This window comes from Eriocheir sinensis, chromosome 62 (genome assembly GCF_024679095.1).
Source record: "Eriocheir sinensis breed Jianghai 21 chromosome 62, ASM2467909v1, whole genome shotgun sequence".
Classification (NCBI taxonomy): Eukaryota; Metazoa; Arthropoda; class Malacostraca; order Decapoda; family Varunidae; genus Eriocheir; species Eriocheir sinensis.
The window spans coordinates 7,873,774-7,891,504 of record NC_066570.1 but is presented as its reverse complement, the minus strand read 5'-3'; the positions used below and the strand labels follow the sequence as shown (position 1 = coordinate 7,891,504).

Genomic DNA, 17,731 nt, shown 5'->3' with positions numbered 1-17,731 from the left:
TGTGTGTGTGTGTGTGTGTGTGTGTGTGTGTGTGTGAGAGAGAGAGAGAGAGAGAGAGAGAGAGAGAGAGAGAGAGAGAGAGAGAGAGAGAGAGAGAGAGAGAGAGAGAGAGAGAGAGAGAGAGAGAGAGAATCAATCGTACTTATCATATTGACAATCATTAGTACAGCTGTATATTATTATTATCTTACTATTATTATTATCTTATTATTATTATTATTATTATTATTATTATTATTATTATTATTATTATTATTATTATTATTATTGTTATTATCATCATCATCATCATCATCATCATCATCATCATCATCATTATTATTATTATTATTATTATTATTATTATTATTATTATTATTATTATTATTATTATTATTATTATTATTATTATTATTAGTAGTAGTAGTAGTAGTAGTAGTAGTAGTAGTAGTAGTAGTAGTAGTAGTAGTAGTAGGAGGAGGAGGAGGAGGAGGAGTCTTAGTATTAGTAGTAGTAGTCTTAGTAATCGTAGTAGTAGTAGTAGTAGTAGTAGTAGTAGAAGAACGGCATCATTATCATTATCATTACCATCATTAACATCATTATTCTTATCATCATCATAATCATTAGTCAAAGTATTAAGCACTTATTTTACACATCAAGGAAATGAACTTCAAACCATGACCACTTTTATGTTTATTCTTAACAATAATTTCTCAATAATGAGACCACCCCCCTTGTCGGGCTTTGGAAATAGATGATGTGAGTGGCGGAAGCGCATGAGCATACCGAAAAAGGGGAATAGAAAGTAAGGAGGAGAAAGAGCTGCATAACACACACACACACACACACACACACACACACACACACAGACACGCTGCCTGGTCAAACTCTTTCGCCTCTGCCTGTCAACATCTACCTTTCCTTCCTGCTGGAAGTACGCCTTCATATAGCCTGTGCCTAAGAAGGGTGATCGTTCCAATCCCTCAAACTACCGCCCTATATAGCTTTACTTTCCTGTCTATCTAAAGCTCTTGAATCAATCATTAATCGGAAGATTCAAAAGCACCTTTCCACTTCTAACCTTCTATCTGATCGCCAGTATAAGGGTTCCGCAAGGGGCGTTCTACTGGCGATCTTCTTGCTCTCTTAACTTACTCTTGGTCATCCTCTCTTTGCCGTTTCGGTGAAACTTTCTCAGTTGCGCTAGACATATCGAAAGCCTTCGATAGAGTCTGGCACAAGTCTTTGCTTTCTAAACTGCCCTCTTTCGGATTCTATCCTTTTCTCTGTTCCTTTATCTCCAATTTCCTTTCCGGCCGTTATATCTCTGCTGTGGTAGACAGTCACTGTTCTTCCCTTAAACCTATTAAGAGTAGTGTTCCACAGGGTTCTATTCTATCACCCACTTTCTTCCTGTTATTCATCAATGATCTTCTTTCCATAACAAACTGTCCTGTCCATTCATACACTGATGACTCCACTCTGCATTATTCAACTTCTATCAACAGAAGACCCTCTCAACAAGAATAACATGACTCCAGGCTGGAGGCTGCAGAACGCCTAACCTCAGACCTTACTATCATTTCCGATTGGGGTAAAAGGAACCTTGTGTCCTTCAATGCCTCAAAAACCCAATTTCTCCACCTATCAACTCGACACAATCTTCCAAACACCTATCCCCTTTTCTTCGACAACACTCAGCTGTCACCATCTTCAACAATAAACACCCTCGGTCTATCCTTAACTCAAAATCTTAACTGGAAACTTCACATCTCCTCTCTCACTAAATCAGCTTCCTCGAGGTTGGGCGTTCTGTATCGTCGCCGCCAGTTCTTCTCCCCCGCACAGTTGCTATCCATATACAGGGGCCTTGTCCGCCCTCGTATGGAGTATGCATCTCACGTGTGGGGGTGCTCCACTCACACAGCTCTCTTGGACAAAGTGGAGTCTAAGGCTCTTCGTCTCATCAGCTCTCCTCCTCTTACTGATAGTCTTCTACCTCTTAATTTCCGCGGCCATGTTGCCTCTCTTTCCATCTTCTATCGATATTTTCACGCTGACTGCTCTTCTGAACTTGCTAACTGCATGGCTCCCCCCCCTCCCGCGGCCCCGCTGCACACGACTTTCTACTCATGCTCAACCCTATACTGTCCAAACCCCTTATGCATGAGTTAACCAGCATCTTCACTCTTTCATCCCTCACGCTGGTAAACTCTGGAACAATCTTCCTTCATCTGTATTTCCTCCTGCCTGCTACTTGAACTCCTTCAAGAGGAGGGTATCTAGACACCTCTCCTCCCGAAATTGACCTCTCTTTCGGCCACCTCTTTGGATTCTTTTTAGGAGCAGCGAGTAGCGGGCTTTTTTATTTATTTATTATTGTTTCCTTTTTTTGTGCCCTTGAGCTGTCTCCTTTGTTGTAAAAAAAAAAACTCTCTCTCTCTCTCTCTCTCTATTATTATTATTATTATTATTATTATTATTATTATTATTATTATTATTATTATTATTATTATTATTATTATTATTATTATTATTATTATTATTATTATTATTATTATTATTTTGATTGTTATTATTACCATATTATTATTATTATTATTATTATTATTATTATTATTATTATTATTATTATTATTATGATTATTATTAATAGTGTGTGTGTGTGTGTGTGTGTGTGTGTGTGTGTGTGTGTGTGTGTGTGTGTGTGTGTGTGTGTGTGTGTGTGTGTGTGTGTGTGTTGAGAAATCTCTTTTTTTCTCTTTATTATTACATCTTACATAGTGCAATTTAATACAAATATGTCGATGAGTGTCAGGGCCACCTAGGGCCGCTTTCACAGTCGTTTATGTTTTGTTTTTGTTTTGATCGTTACCAATGGCGACGATCGCCGCTTTAGAATTTCCACTTAAAACTGGGCGATGGGGTAGTGGCGGCTGCGGGCTTAGCCTAGCCCCGCACTTTACCACACACTCTTAACACCTCTCGCTTCCTCTGCAGCCACCACTACTCCATAGACCAGTTTCACGTGAAAAACTATAGCGTCGATCGGCGCCATTGGTAACGATCAAAACAAACAAAACGACTGTGAAAGCGGCCGCTAGTGGCTGGTCGGATCCACAGAGTTATATACTAGACTAGAGGGTTCAACTCCAATCTCTCGCCACGGTGAGAAGTGAAGCCACTGCTCCTGGCTGTAACTCTATGGTCGGCCGCCATAGGGTGACGGATTGGCGACCTTTCCATGCTTCCACATGTTTACACTTAACCGCTATTAGCTAGCCACCATCATGATATTTTGGAAAACTGAGCCGATCACCGTGTTGATGAGACATTACTGCATATCATGATCACAAATTTATTGCACTTAGGTATACCTACTGTTGGGTATTCCCCTGTTGAAAGGATAGAATACGCTTGCTGCATCTCTTTTGTCTGATCTTGGCGCCTGTTGTCGTGTTTCGAGCCAGAATAAACAAGGACGCCGGCCTGTCTCCTGAGTATCTCTGACCTCCTTCCTGTTAGTATGCAACAAATGGCGACGAGGATGGGATCGTCAGGAACAGGAAGAGATGGAGGTACCGGCCTGCTGCTAAGCTGTTAGAGCCACGGAGTGTAGCCTGGACGTGGACGGCCGATGCGGTGCTCCCCCAACTAGTGGACTGGTGCCTGTTGCTGTGCATGCTGCCTGTAGCCTTGGCGGTGGATGCTACCTGCCGATGGCCACTTGCTGTGCTGGTGATCCTGTTGTTCCTGCCACACGGATTGGAGGACGTGGGATCCTTGGAGGTGGGATCGACCTACTGCCTGCAGCCTGAAGTGCTACGTAGACAGCGGCAGTCCTAGGGTGAGGCTGTTTCCTGGTGATTGTTTCTACAGCATTCCTCAGCATGGCGTCGACACCACTTCAAATAGACGCTTTTGATCCATTCAAGATTTCTCTGGAGCTGTGGCTGAACTTGTTGGAGGCGCATTTTGCTCATTTAGGGATTACAGAGGAAAGCAAGAAAAAGAATGGATTGCTGGTATCGGTTGGTACAGAGACCTACAGCTTGCTCGGTAATCTTTGTGCACCTGATTTACCACACACAAGGTCGTATGATGCCCTAGTAATGGCTCTTAAAGCCCATTATGCTGTAAAACCTTCGTAGCATCGCAGTTTGCTTGCTTTCCAGCAGCGGACAAAGAAACCAGGTGAAACCTTAAATGTTCTGTTTGCAGATTTGAAGGCATTAGCTAAAGATTGTAACTTTGGAGAACAGTTTGATCCTAGGGTTAGAGATCCAGTTGTTTATGGCAGTGGAGCATGAGATATACTTCCCTAATTTAGTGGCTGAAAATCTAGATTTGCAAAAGATGACATCCTCAAAGATTTCTGAAAGGATTTTGAATTTAGAAAAAGCTTTTGTCAGTGAGAGGAGTGAGCCATCGCTGGGGAAGGCCATGAGTGTTAAGCCGCAGAAATACTGCTGCAGGCATTGTGGTTTCCCTCACGACAGCAGTCAGTGCAGATTTAAAGACCTCACCTGTGATCGTTGCCAAAAGAAGGGACATTTGAAACGTGTTTGTACTGCTGTGAAGAAGGGAGGTTCAGGTGAGGACAAAGGTAAAGGTCAAGCAGGGAGTGACAGTAGCAAAGGTAGAAGTGGATCCTACAGATCAAGGCCACAGCCACGTTGTGTAAAGGTTTGGATGACCCAGATGGGTCGGCCAGCTCTGAGGAAGGAGATGGTAATTTAGCATCAGTGAGGGAGCACATACGTGTTGTGAAGGCTGAGGAGTATTTTTTTAGAATTAATGGAAGACAAGTACCATTTGAGATTGATTCTGGTGCATCTCTTTCTACTTTATTCAGCCATTGGGCCAAGTTGTTGGAACTTAAGGTTGAGCCTTCCAGTAAAAGATTAAATGCTTATGATAACTCTACCATTCAAGTGCTGGGCAAAACAGATGCACCAGTCAGTTATAATGGCTGTGAGAGTAGTCAGTCCTTCTATGTGGTTGATTCCTTAAATAACAATCTATGTGGCAAGGACCTTATGGGCAAAGTTGGCATCTACCTGGCTGGGCTAGATGAAGATTCCAGAGTCAGCCAAGTTGTAGACGCTGAGGGGATTTTGACTAAGTATTCTGTTGATCATAGTAAGCCAGTCCTTGGGGTAATGGCAAAAATTCATGTCAGGCAGGATGTTTCAACAAAAGTTGTTAAAGCTCGTTCAGTGCCATTTTATTATAAGGAGATGGTTGAAGAAGCTTTAGATAAGCTAGTCAAAGAAGAAGTACTGGAACCAGTTTCCTAGAGTGAGTGGGCAGCCCCCATTGTACCAGTACTCAAGGCTGACAAAAAGTCTATGAGGATTTGTGGAGATTTTAAGGACCTTAACAAGCAAATTCAGTGTGATAGGTATCCACTACCCAAAATTGAAGAATTGCTGTCATTCATTGGTAAAAGTAAGATTTTCTCTAAAATTGATCTCCAAAATGCTTACTTGCAAGTGCCTGTGGATGAGAAAAGTCAGGACTTTTTACTGATTAACACACCTATAGGACTTTTCAAGTACCGCAGATTGCCTTTTGGGCTTTCCTCATCACCAGGAATTTTTCAAAAATTAATTTCACAATTACTAACTCAAATAGAGGGTGTGGCAGCCTACTTAGATGATATAATTATTTGTGGTGAAAATAAGGCTGAGCATGATGAAAGACTCCTAAAGGTACTCCAGGTCCTGCGAGACCATAATGTCAGAATTAACAAAAGAAAATCTATGTTTCCTGTTAACTCCATGGAGTACCTAGGTTACCATGTTTCGGGTGAAGGCATTTCTCCTTCCCCAAGGAAAATTAAAGCTATTTTGGATGCTCCTGCACCTACCTCTGTGGCTGAGGTTCAGTCCTGGTTGGGAATGATTACTTATTAATGTAAATTTGTTAGAAATTTTTCTTCTAAACTGGCACCCCTATATGATCTCTTAAAGAAAGGAGTAAAATTCAAATGGACTGCAGTAGAGGAGGGTTTTTTCAGGACATAAAAGATGATTTGAGAAACTCAACACTGTTAACAAGCTTTGATGGAGAATCTCCCTTAATTATAGAAGTGGATGCATCCCCTGCAGGTGTGGGCTGTGTTCTTCTGCAAAACAAGCAGGGCATTGAAAGACCAGTGTATTTTGCTAGCAAAAGATTGTCACCAGCTGAAAAGAATTATTCCCAGATTGACAGAGAAGGGTTAACTCTAGTGTTTGCACTTAAAAGGTTTAGGTATTTCTTGCTTGGGAGACCTTTTCTAGCCAGGACAGACCATAAGCCCTTAATAGGACTGTTTGGTAAGGGAAGGCCTGTTCCCCACAATGCAAATTCAAGAATACAGAGGTGGGCTTTGTTGCTATCCCAATATGATTATGATCTTGTTCGCAAGGCAGGGAAGGACAATGTTGTGGCTGACGCCCTGAGCAGGCTACCCATTAGGGATGATTTTGAGTCAGCCAACCCTGCTGAATATGTAAAATTAGTAGTCACTGAATTTTGAAGACATCTCTTTCCATACTGTTAGAAAACTGACCAAGAGGGACCCAGTACTTAGTCAGCTGAGTAGCTGTCTGAAATTTGGGTGGACTAATGAGGTTAAGAACCTGTTAGTAGATTATGCATCTGTGAAAGCGGATCTGAGCCTGCACAATGATGTCATTCTTTACCGGAATAGGGTGCTGGTGCCAATGGATCTGCGTTGCAAGGTACTTGAACATTTGCACATTGGACATAATGGCATAAATGCTATGAAAGCTGAGGCAAGGAACTGGGTATGGTGGCCAAAGATGGATCAAGATATTGAAGAGGTTAATAAATGTTGTGACATTTGTTTCAAGAATTATAGTACATCAGCCAATCCAGTCCTTGCCTGGCCCAGTGCAGGTATGCCATGGTCAAGGTTACATTTAGAATATGCAGGTCCCATTGAGAAAAGTAGTTTCTTGTGATTGTAGATGCCTTTTCAAAATTTCTGGTTGTTCATGTGACAAACAGTATAACCTCTGCTGCTACCACTGAATTGCTCAGGAAGTCCTTCTGTAACTACGGTTTGCCTGATATAGTTGTCTCAGACAATGCTTCTTGTTTTGTATCACAAGAAATGCAGCAGTTTCTTCAGAAAAATGGTGTTAAACATGTAACTCCGGCCCCATATAGTCCTGCATCTAATGGACTGGCAGAGAGATCAGTAAGGTCCTTGAAAGAAGGGTTGAAGAAGTTCCAAAACGGTAGTCTAAGCACTAGACTCTGTAGATTTTTATATAATCAGAGGAAAACAGTTCACTCTGCAACTGGCAGGTCGCCAGCAGAAGTGATGTTTAACAGAAACTTTAAGACAACTATTGAGTCAGTCAAGACTAATACATCTAAAGACTAGGTTTTAGTTCAACTGAGCCATCAAGTTTTTCATGATGAAAGTAAACTTTTTAGAATAGGTGATGCAGTTTTTGTAAGAAACTATGGTAAAGGAGATGCATGGGTGAAAGGGGAAGTTGTGGAAGTGTTAGGATTAAGAAATTACAAGGTTCGGGTTCAGGATTTTGGTAACATGTTATGGAAGAGGCATGCAGACCAAATCATGCATAGATACCTGATTACAGCCGGTCAAGAGAAGTCAGAGGGTGCTGGCAGTACTAATTTACCACCAAGAAACAGTAGTGTTCCTGTACAGGGGGTTGATTCAAGTTCACCAGTGGGTTCTGGAGATAGTTATGACCGTGGATCAAGGGAAGTAATCGAGTTCCAGGACCACAATGTAACAGGGCAGACCGTGACAATTCCAGAAGCCCATGAAAAGGTACCAATATCTCAGACTCCTGTACCGAAACGATCCGGAAGAGTGCTGAAACCTCCGGACCGACTCAATCTCTAAAGGTGTCTTACTGTAGTTCTTGTAATCTTAAGTTTATATCAGGATGTCATAGTTATGTTTTTTTTATTATTTTCTCTGCTTTATGTAGAAAAAATAGGGGAAGGAATGTTGGGTATTCCCCTGTTGAAAGGATAGAATACGCTTGCTGCATCTCTTTTGTCTGAGCTTGGCGCCTGTTGTCGTGTTTCGAGCCAGAATAAACAAGGACGCCGGCCTGTCTCCTGAGTATCTCTGACCTTCCTGTTTGTATGCAACACCTACAATAAAATAATGAGAAAAAAATATGGTAGTGTATAAACATTTTTGTTCACCCCTTTTGCTTCAACTCCTTGTCATTCATGTACTTTTTATTGTATTAAATTTTCGTCTACAGTTTCAAATTCAGCACATTTTTTCCGATTCAGATGGTATATGACATGTACCAATGTAACAATAATCAGTGGGTAAAAAATGGACAAGAAAATAACAAGTCTATCTGACAGAGGATCGCCGAGGCGCTGGTAACTTGATAATAGCAGTAGCAGACATAACTATGTGATATTCTCTGTCTCGCCATCCGTCACCCTAAGATGGCCGCCAGTTGCTTCAAAATCCAGGTTCTGGGAACCGTCTATGTATATAACTCGGTGGTCGGGTCACACCACACACTGCGCTCCTTGCAGAGAGGAGCGTAGTAGTGGCGTGCGGTCAGCGTGGAGAAGGAGCAGTCTGCACCAGGATCAAAGGACAGGGTCTACCGGATAGTGCGTCAAATTTCTAATCAACTGGCCTATGACGTCATCAGGCGGAAGGTTGGTGGGTTCAGCCAGTTCAGCTATGGTTTACGCCTCCTCAGTAGTCAGAACTCAGTAGCCAGCCGGAAGCGGTGCCCTGCGGTGGTGTATGGGTTGCTTGTTTTTGTCAAATCACAATGCCTTGCAGTTATTCAGTATCTGGCTGCAATTTTTTTTTTTTTTTTTTTTTTTAATATTTACCCCTAGTTTCACTAGGGGAACGGGCCCTTGTCCGAAGACGGCCCGTTAAGAGGGTAAAAATGCTCCCTCCCTGCGCGGGGGAGCACGGGCTTAGCCTAATGGCGGCCCGTAGCAGGATGCCGACAGACCGACTCTATCGGCGATCGAAATCTAGCCGACCGAGTCGGTCTGCCGACGAGGACTGGCGTGTCTCTGTGGCTGCAAGTCTGTAAGTAGGCTATTTAACGCTCTAGAGAAAGCACCTTTGTCTGTCTAGGTCAGGGGTGTCCAACCTTTTTTTAACAGCGGGCCACATGCGGAAAATATACGAAGGGTCGGGCCACTCAGTATATTTATGGATGGAGATGGATTTTAGAGTTTATAATTTTACAGGAACTACCACGTGTAGGTCAACTGGCCTCTTGCAGATTCCTTATTTTCTTATGTATTTATTAATTAAGTAGATATAAGCAAGTGTACCTTTAAAGGAATCTATTTTCTATAATGTCTTATTTTATTTATGTATACAGGATAAAGTATTGAATCCTATTGTAAGAGGATCGAGTAGCATCATGCTCGTTAGAGAGGATTTGAATGTAAGCTTAGTTTTTTCATTGTACTTATTATTATTACACAGCAAGATGTGAGCCGTTACAAAGGCAATCCCACGCTTACTACTGTGAGCCATAACAAAGGGACGGGCAGTCATTATTCTTAGATTTAAGGTTTAGGCTCTCCCATTGCGGCCAAAAAGGTATTTAGCATGTTTTGTATTTTTATACTGTGTCTAGAATATGCATATACAGACAGTCAAGGGAATTATAGTGTGTATAAGCAAGAAACATTACCTAAAGATGTGTGTTCGTAATTTCTTTGTATGTTAAATTCGCCACAGAAACCTATAGAAGATACGATATTTGTCAAAGACAAAGACAATGAAAGCCTGTTTAGATTCTATTTGAGTTACCGCTCGACGTATAAATACTTTCGATTTTATTTGCGTTACTGTTCGACGTGAATACTTTCGTTTTCTATTTCATCTCTCCTCGCTCCACATGCTGACGTCATTTTCCATGAACTCAAGGGGGGCGACTACGGGGTATTTTTTACGAATATATTTAAAATCGGACGAGTATATTTTTTTTTCGCTCAGCATGGCCGGGAAAGCCTAAACTACCAGTTGGTGAGGTTTGTTTTTGTAAAATTAAAACCACTCCCCATCATGGAGGCCATTTTTAAATGTCCCGCGCTGTTTTGTCATAGCCCCACACACGCGTCAACATATGCGGTATCATTCAATGCTTGTATATACGTAAAAGTTGCATTAGAATATTTTTTCCACCTTTTTCCACTCCCACCTGCTTCGTCACCACTTACTCCACCACCACCTACATCACCACCAACTGCAGAATCAGCTATATTGCCTCATGCGACATTACTGCAGATCCGACAACAGATTATTCACAAATTTGTGAACATTGAGCCTGATTACAAGCAAAACTTTCATCACCGTGTCGCTTTCTTAGCTACAAACACTGTTCGAGAGACAAAATTGCCCAGTACGGTCGTGGTGGTACACCTTGACCTTCTGACACCCTCACCTTAGATTAAAACTTTTTTTTATAAAGGAGGACCAGATGCCTTATTCTCCAGTAAGTCAACAAGGTATACACAATAATGTGTGAAAGTTTCATGCTAATCAAATAAATACAATTGGCAAGACAGGGAGAAATGTTTAAAAAAATCTTTAGGAGCCAAAATTTCGAAAAGTAGTTTTTTACACCAAAAAAAATTCACAAAATCGGTAAAAAGTTTGACCGACTCTTATTAGGTATCATTAAAACTACAACTAAAGGGCAAATTTTTGTTGGGAATGAATTTCAAAAAATGTCAAAAGAAAACGGGACACAGTGGAGAAAATAATATGTGAGAAAAATAGTATTTTTTTCTTCGAAGGCAAAACAAAAAATAAAAAATTCACTTCCAACAAAATGTAGATAGGTAAACAAACACACATACACGGTTCACCGATACGGTTCATTGCGGATAGCTATCCGCAATGAACCGTATATCCATCCGCCATAATCCGCCACTATCCGTAACAGTCCGCACGGAACCGTGGAAGAACTGCGGTTGGTTTGAAATGTTCAAAAATACCGCAGCGTGCCGCCACGGCTGAGCATCCGCAATCGAAACGCAGTGGCGCCGCAAGAGATACGCAATAAATCCGTATTGTGCGCAATCGATCCGTATTGAACGTAGTCGATCCGTATTGAACGTATTTGATCCGCAATGATCCACAATGAACCGCAATTAATTTAAGCTGGGGTAACATATATATATATATATATATATATATATATATATATATATATATATATATATATATATATATATATATATATATATATATATATATATATATATATATATATATATATATATATATATATATATATATATATATATATATATATATATATATATATATACAGTTCATCGATACGGTTCATCGCGGATAGCTATCCGCAATGAAACGTATATCCATCCGCCATAATCCCCCACTATCCGTAACAGTCCGCACGGAACCGCCAAAATTCAATCCGCAATGATCCGTATCGCTGAACCGCGTATGTGAGACTCGGCCCTAAGGCAGGGGTCACACATACGTGGTTCAGCGATACGTTGCACTGCGGATTGAAATTTGGCGGTTCCGTGCGGAATGTCACGGATAGTGGCGGATTATGGCGGATGGATATATGTTTCATTGGGGATAGCTATCGGCAATGAACCGTATCGCTGAACCGGGTATGTGTGACTCTGCCCTAATAGACGAATGTATAGCCAATATGCGGTCTACGCAGTCTCTTGAGCCTCTCTTGTGGCCACTCAATTTCGTTTTCTTTAGCAGAAGCAGCGTTTAGTGAGCTTTTTTGTGTGCCTTGTTTATTTTGCCAATGATCTGTGCTGCCGTTACATTAAAAAAAATAATCAAGAACAAGACCAAGAGTTTCACCCATTCCAGCCCATTGTAAACACGGACCCGCCGCCCGCACCCCGCCGCTGCCCGCCGCCCGCACACTCCAGGGAGACACAGCACGGCATGTTCCAGTAGTCTCGTAAGTGGCACAGGAGCAATGAACTATGTAACCAGGTGACTGTGCAAGGCCATCCATTCCTGGGGCAAGGGTCAGCCACAAGCTTGTCACACCGGGGAACGCTGGGGATAAAAAAAACACGCCGGAGAGTTGACAGAAAATGAGGCAAACACTGAAATATTTCGGTGTATGCACAACTTAGCCCCCAAAGTATTGCATCTGTGTTTTGAGGGCCCGTGTTATTTTATGTATCGTACACCATCCTCAAGCTAGATATTTAGGTATTTATTTCATTTATTGCTGCTTCCTGTTTTTGGTATTTTTTCTTCCGGTTGATAGTTTTTTTGGTTCATTTGCATTTTTGGTAAATCTTAGGAATAGCAGCTCCTAGCGGGTGCGCGTTTAGGGCACGGTGTGATGGTAATTACAACATTTCTAGCACGTACGACGGGATTTTGACAAGCGGACAGGCGTGTTTATGTCACAAGGGGTGTATTTTTCCGCGTGGGCTCTTCCCCTTCTTCACCCCGGAGCTTGCAGTTTCATCGCCCATTGACTTTGAAGAAATCGTGAGGCCAGCGTGGAAAAATACACCCCTTGTGACATAAACACGTCTGTCCGCTTGTCAAAACCACGTCGTACGTGCTAGAAATGTTGTAATTACCACCACACCGTGCCCTAAATGCGCACCCGCTTGGAGCCGCTATTCCTAAGATTTATTGCATTTTTTAATGCACTATATGTGGTACAAATGAATATATAACCATAAAATTATTAAGTCAATCTTGATCCCCCATGCATTGACTACGACCATACTGTTTACCATTTTCCGTTGATGAGGTTTCAGGCCTTGCTGCACTGCCAGCGCAACGCTCTGCAGGGCCATCAACAATTATGATATTAGCCTAAAAAAATAATCCTCGATGTACATATTCGCAATGTTATAGTGAGTGAGTGAGTCTTGACTGCTGTCATGAATAGCCTACTGATGTCATTTTAATGAACTGGTAAAAATGCAGCAGGAGTAGGCATATTATTTTTGAGACACAGATTGTGTTTTCTTGGGAAAAATATGACTACTTTTTTGTGGAGATAATTTTTTTCTGCACAAACCAGTATAAAACTTACTTTTTTGGGGGTACTTCTATCAGGAATAATAGAGCTCCCCGTAGCACACTCCGCCCCGCTCTGCTGTCCACACCTGTTTTCTATGCGAGTGAGTGAGTTAGGGTTATTTCTTACCTAGATTTCTTACCTAGATGGGGAGAACCCCATCTAGAATCAGGTGACGCCTCCAACCAAGACAGCAAGTAGATTGCCTCTGATGGTTGGCTAATGTGGCATCTCTCTCTCTCAATAGTAACAAGTTAGGTAAATCTTAAGAATAGCGGCTCCACCCCAGCCCCCCTACCCCCCAACACAAGCTTGGGGACCGGTGGGGAACTGGGGTTTTGGGAGGGGAAGGCAATATCACTGAAAAATAGGCTTCCAAAATTTCCCTAGAAAAGTCCCTAAATTAGGGAAAATTCCCTAGTCTTGAAAGTAAGGAAAGTCCCTAACACATACTCTTGTAATCTATTCCAATATAACCTAGCAGCCACCGCAGGTGGTCTGTTGACGAATGTCAGGCGTGTCATTAGATATTAAGTGTAGTGGCCGCCGCCACCCCACTCCTTCCTGCGTTGCATACCTGCGTAATTTTCGACACCCCACACCGCTTGTCAAATATATTCAAACTACTCTAACCGAACTTTATAACCTAACAGCTAACAGGGGGGCTTTGCCCCCCTCGACCCCCTCCTAACAAGGGGGGCTGTGCCCCCCCTGGACCCCCCTCTGTAAATTTTTTTTTTTTTTTTTTTTGTTTGGGGGGGGGGGGGGGGGGGGGGGGAGCATATTTAAACTACTGTAACTGAACTTTACATAACCTAACCTTGACCGTCCACGTGTATGATGCACCGTATTTTTTTTTTTTTTTTTTGGTGGGGGAGCATATTTAATTTACTATAACCGAACTGTACATAACCTAACCTCTAATGTGGGGGCTTTGCCCCCCCTCGACCCCCACTGCTAACCAGGGGGGGCAACACCCCCACATGTGTGATGCACCGGTTAAACTAGAGAAGTGCAACAGTATGTGAGACCTTGGAAAGGTCTCGTGGGGGCAATATTGGAGGCGCGTGCTTGTCACAACTTGATGCGCCCACGAAGCACCAAAGAAGCGCACCACATGTGACACGCCCGTGTCACTGTTCGAATCTGGTGGATTGAAAGACAATACGTTTAGGAAACTTTTACTCAAAGTTTCGGGACTAGGGATTTTTCCCGATTTTAGGGAAATTTTTGAGGCCCATGTTTCAGTCAGTTTGCCTTCTCACACCCAAAACCCACATTCCCCATAGGTTCCCAGGCTCTCAATACAATGCTGTCTAGGCTGTTGAATGTTAAGTGTACAGCGCTGACCATGTGACACGCCCGTGTCACTGTTCGCATATGGTGGTATTGAAGGGACTCGGTTTTGGGTTATATGACGGCACAATATGTGCCTCCTGAGGGATACTACCAATAAAGGGGCTAAATAGTCAGTTAACACTTACCGAGAGGTGAAGAAACACCTCCCCACACTTCACAGCACCCTCAGTCACTGAGGTCAATAATCCTTGCAGGAATCCCACAGGCCTGCAGAATGTCTGAGAGTGTCTCATGATGCACTTAGTCTATAGCCTTGAGGTCAACATAGGCTGTGAATAGCCCCTGTCGAAACTCATGTTGGCATTTCACAACAACACAGAGTGCTAGGATCTGGTCAACTGTTGACTTCCGGGTCATGAACCCGGATTGCTCAGGTCTGAAACTTTAGCAGATGAGATCGAATTCGCATCAGCAGCAGATGATGGAGCACCTTCCCTGGCACACTAAGCAGTGTAATACCATGGTAATTGTTGCAGTCCTATCAGTCCCCTTTCCCTTTATAGATAGGGACAACCTATCCCAGTTTCCAGTCGGGAGGAATGGCACCAGACAGCACGGCATGCAACCCATGGATCATGGCTTCACCCCCGACTTTCAGCATCTCTGCACTGATGTTACAGGCCCCGGCTGCCTTTCCACTTCAACTTTCTCACAGCTTCTCTCATCTCTGCAAGAGAGGATGGAGTTTCATCAATAGGTCAATCAGCAGCCACAATCTGCACCCCAACCTGATGGAACAGTCCACTTAGGCGGTCTGCCATGTACAACTGCCCAAAGTACTCGGCCAAACAAGCCCAGTACCCATCTGCATTTGATACTATCTGCCCACCAGCCACTCAGATGGTACTCATCTAAGATGTAGATTTGGAGCAGGGTTTCTTTAGAGCTCATAAGGCAGATCTAAGGTTGTGTGCATTTAGACAACCCCCAACATCTTCAGTGAGACCTCTAACCTACCTCTCCTTATCCCTCCTCAGAAGGGTTCTGGTCCTCTGTGACAGTCCTGTATTAGTCTTGAGTCCCCAACCAGCCTGGCAACATGACTTTCCTCTGTTTTCTCCAGTGTTATTCTCCAGGCAACTCCACTTCTAGACCTTTGACACTTTTGACACTTAAAGGTATCCCACAACTCTCCAGGGTCCTACAGATTACCAAGCACTTCAAACTGATTTTATATAGACACCACATACTCCTGAGCACACACTTGGTCCCTCAGTTTCTCATGATGGAACCCCAGAGGATTGCATCTTGAAAATTTTTGGACCTGATGCATATCCTCAGTTTTTCAACAAGTCTCCAGAAAACCTTACAGTTGTGGAGGATCCTCCAACAAGTTCTAACAAGGATGTGGTGAATCTCCTTTGCCACACAGCTAACATTATTATACCAAGTCCAGTAGCCAGGCTTGCTTCTCTGGAACCAGGAACCAGCAATCCTCAGCCTTCTGGACTTTGGAAAGTTCAAAAGGAGTGAACTGTTTACGTTTCTGGTGCCAGAGCCATGAGGACCAACAGCTCTCTGTGTGCCAATAGATGCATTGAAGTCACCCAAACAATGAGTGTGTCATGCAGGGGTCACTGGTTGACTATAGCAGTGCTGTCCAAACTTTTTCGCCTATTGTACCCTTTATTACATTCTCCCACTGTTACGAACCCCCTATGGCTGACTAAAGTCAATTATATATATCATATTTGCATTACATTACATTATATTTACGTACACGTACAATACGCGTCCTTCTTAGGTAACCAACCGTCCCTCCCTCTCTCTTTTCCTTCATAGAACATGGGAAGTTTCTGCTGTGTGTGTGTGTGTGTGTGTGTGTGTGTGTGTGTTCATCGTCTTTTCACGTACCCCTTTGATCTATGCTGCGTACCCCGAGGGGTACGCGGACCCCAGTTTGGACAACACTGGACTATAGAGTTGAACTTGGTATTGAACATCTCTTCTCAAATTCATGTCTTGTTAGGGGTGTACACTGCAATAAGAGATGTGAAGCCCAAGGTGTGCTCCAAACTCACCAGCATCATATGCTCAGAAACCAGGGTAACCCCAACGACAGAGGACTGCAGTTGGCCAGACACACATTATAACTACCATATTTGACAGCTTATAAGACACTTTTATTCCAAAAAATGTCCCTGGAAATCGCCCTGTATCATATGAGGTCAAGGTTCAGCTTTGGGTCACTGGCTAGTGAAGTTTTAGTGCAGCAATGGTACTTGGATTAAACTGCAAACCTCTCCACAAATGTAAACAAGGCGGCGATCGCTTCTACAGCAACAACGGCAACTTTTTTCTAAAGTAATAATATATAATTGTAGTACTTACCACTACTTCATATAAAATGACACCAGTCAGGAAGAAAATTAGGTAACTTAACATGTTACCTGCGATGTGACCCACCGGTGGGTCATCAGTTTCTTTAATATGTTGCGATATGACCCACCGGTGGGTCGCAAATCAATTTTCATATGCGTCATGTTTTCTTCATATTACTGAAAAGAATTGGATTATATAGTTAAATTGCAGTAGTCAGAAGATGTAGGAACCCATAATAAAAAATGATAGGTAAATGATAATGGATTTATTTTATTATTTCATTTATGAAAAAATAATATAAAAAAGAAGTAATTTTGTTTGACATTTTCCTGATACATATAAAAATACATATTTTCTTCCATTTTTCTCCTTCCTTTAATAAATAATGCAAATTGCTCTCATAAATGGAATTTCCTGGCTAGAATTCAATGATTTTCTTAAATCAAATATCCTTTATTCTGTTTTTTATATGAAATTCTGTATATAGTCTGTTGAACAAACTGTGACAACAAATCAGCCAATGGTGACCTTCATAAATTGCGTATCATATTGATAAACATGAATAATGAAAATTAAAAAAAGAACAAACTGTTAGTAGGCTACATGTTTACATGATTTACTCTGAATGCTTAGTTTCAGAGCATGACAGACAAAGGAAAGGCTTACCATCACATGAGCTACAGAAAGTTGATACTTTCTTTGCTTTTTTTGATGCCACTTTAGATCCTTCATTTGTGGATATTATTGCATAGCACCCTACACATCTTTTTCGAGATTCTCTCTTTGACCCTTCAGCTTCTGATAAGAAGTGCTGTGCAGCTGAGGGAATGATATTATATGAAGATTTTTTGCCTGGTCTGTCTTTCATATGGACTATTACTTAGAAGTGAAAGGATCATTGACTCTTTGAAATTCAGTAGGGTCCATTTCTTATCTGAAAAATATTTGTTGAAAAGAATGAAGGCATTCACTACACAAGTTCCTGTGAGTAACTCCAATGCAACTTT

The 17,731-nt window shown here is 42.1% G+C and overlaps 1 protein-coding gene across 1 annotated transcript in view; it reads left to right on the top strand.

Annotated features, from left to right (window-relative positions):
- The first annotated feature begins 8,195 nt into the window (after positions 1 to 8,195).
- LOC126986560 (ras-related protein Rab-34-like) overlaps positions 8,196 to 17,731 on the top strand; it is a 35,859-nt gene continuing 26,323 nt past the window's right edge. Inside the window, exon 1 of the mRNA XM_050842827.1 lies at positions 8,196 to 8,670. The gene's annotated coding sequence lies outside the window, so the exon portion shown is untranslated. The remainder of the gene's footprint in view (positions 8,671 to 17,731) is intronic.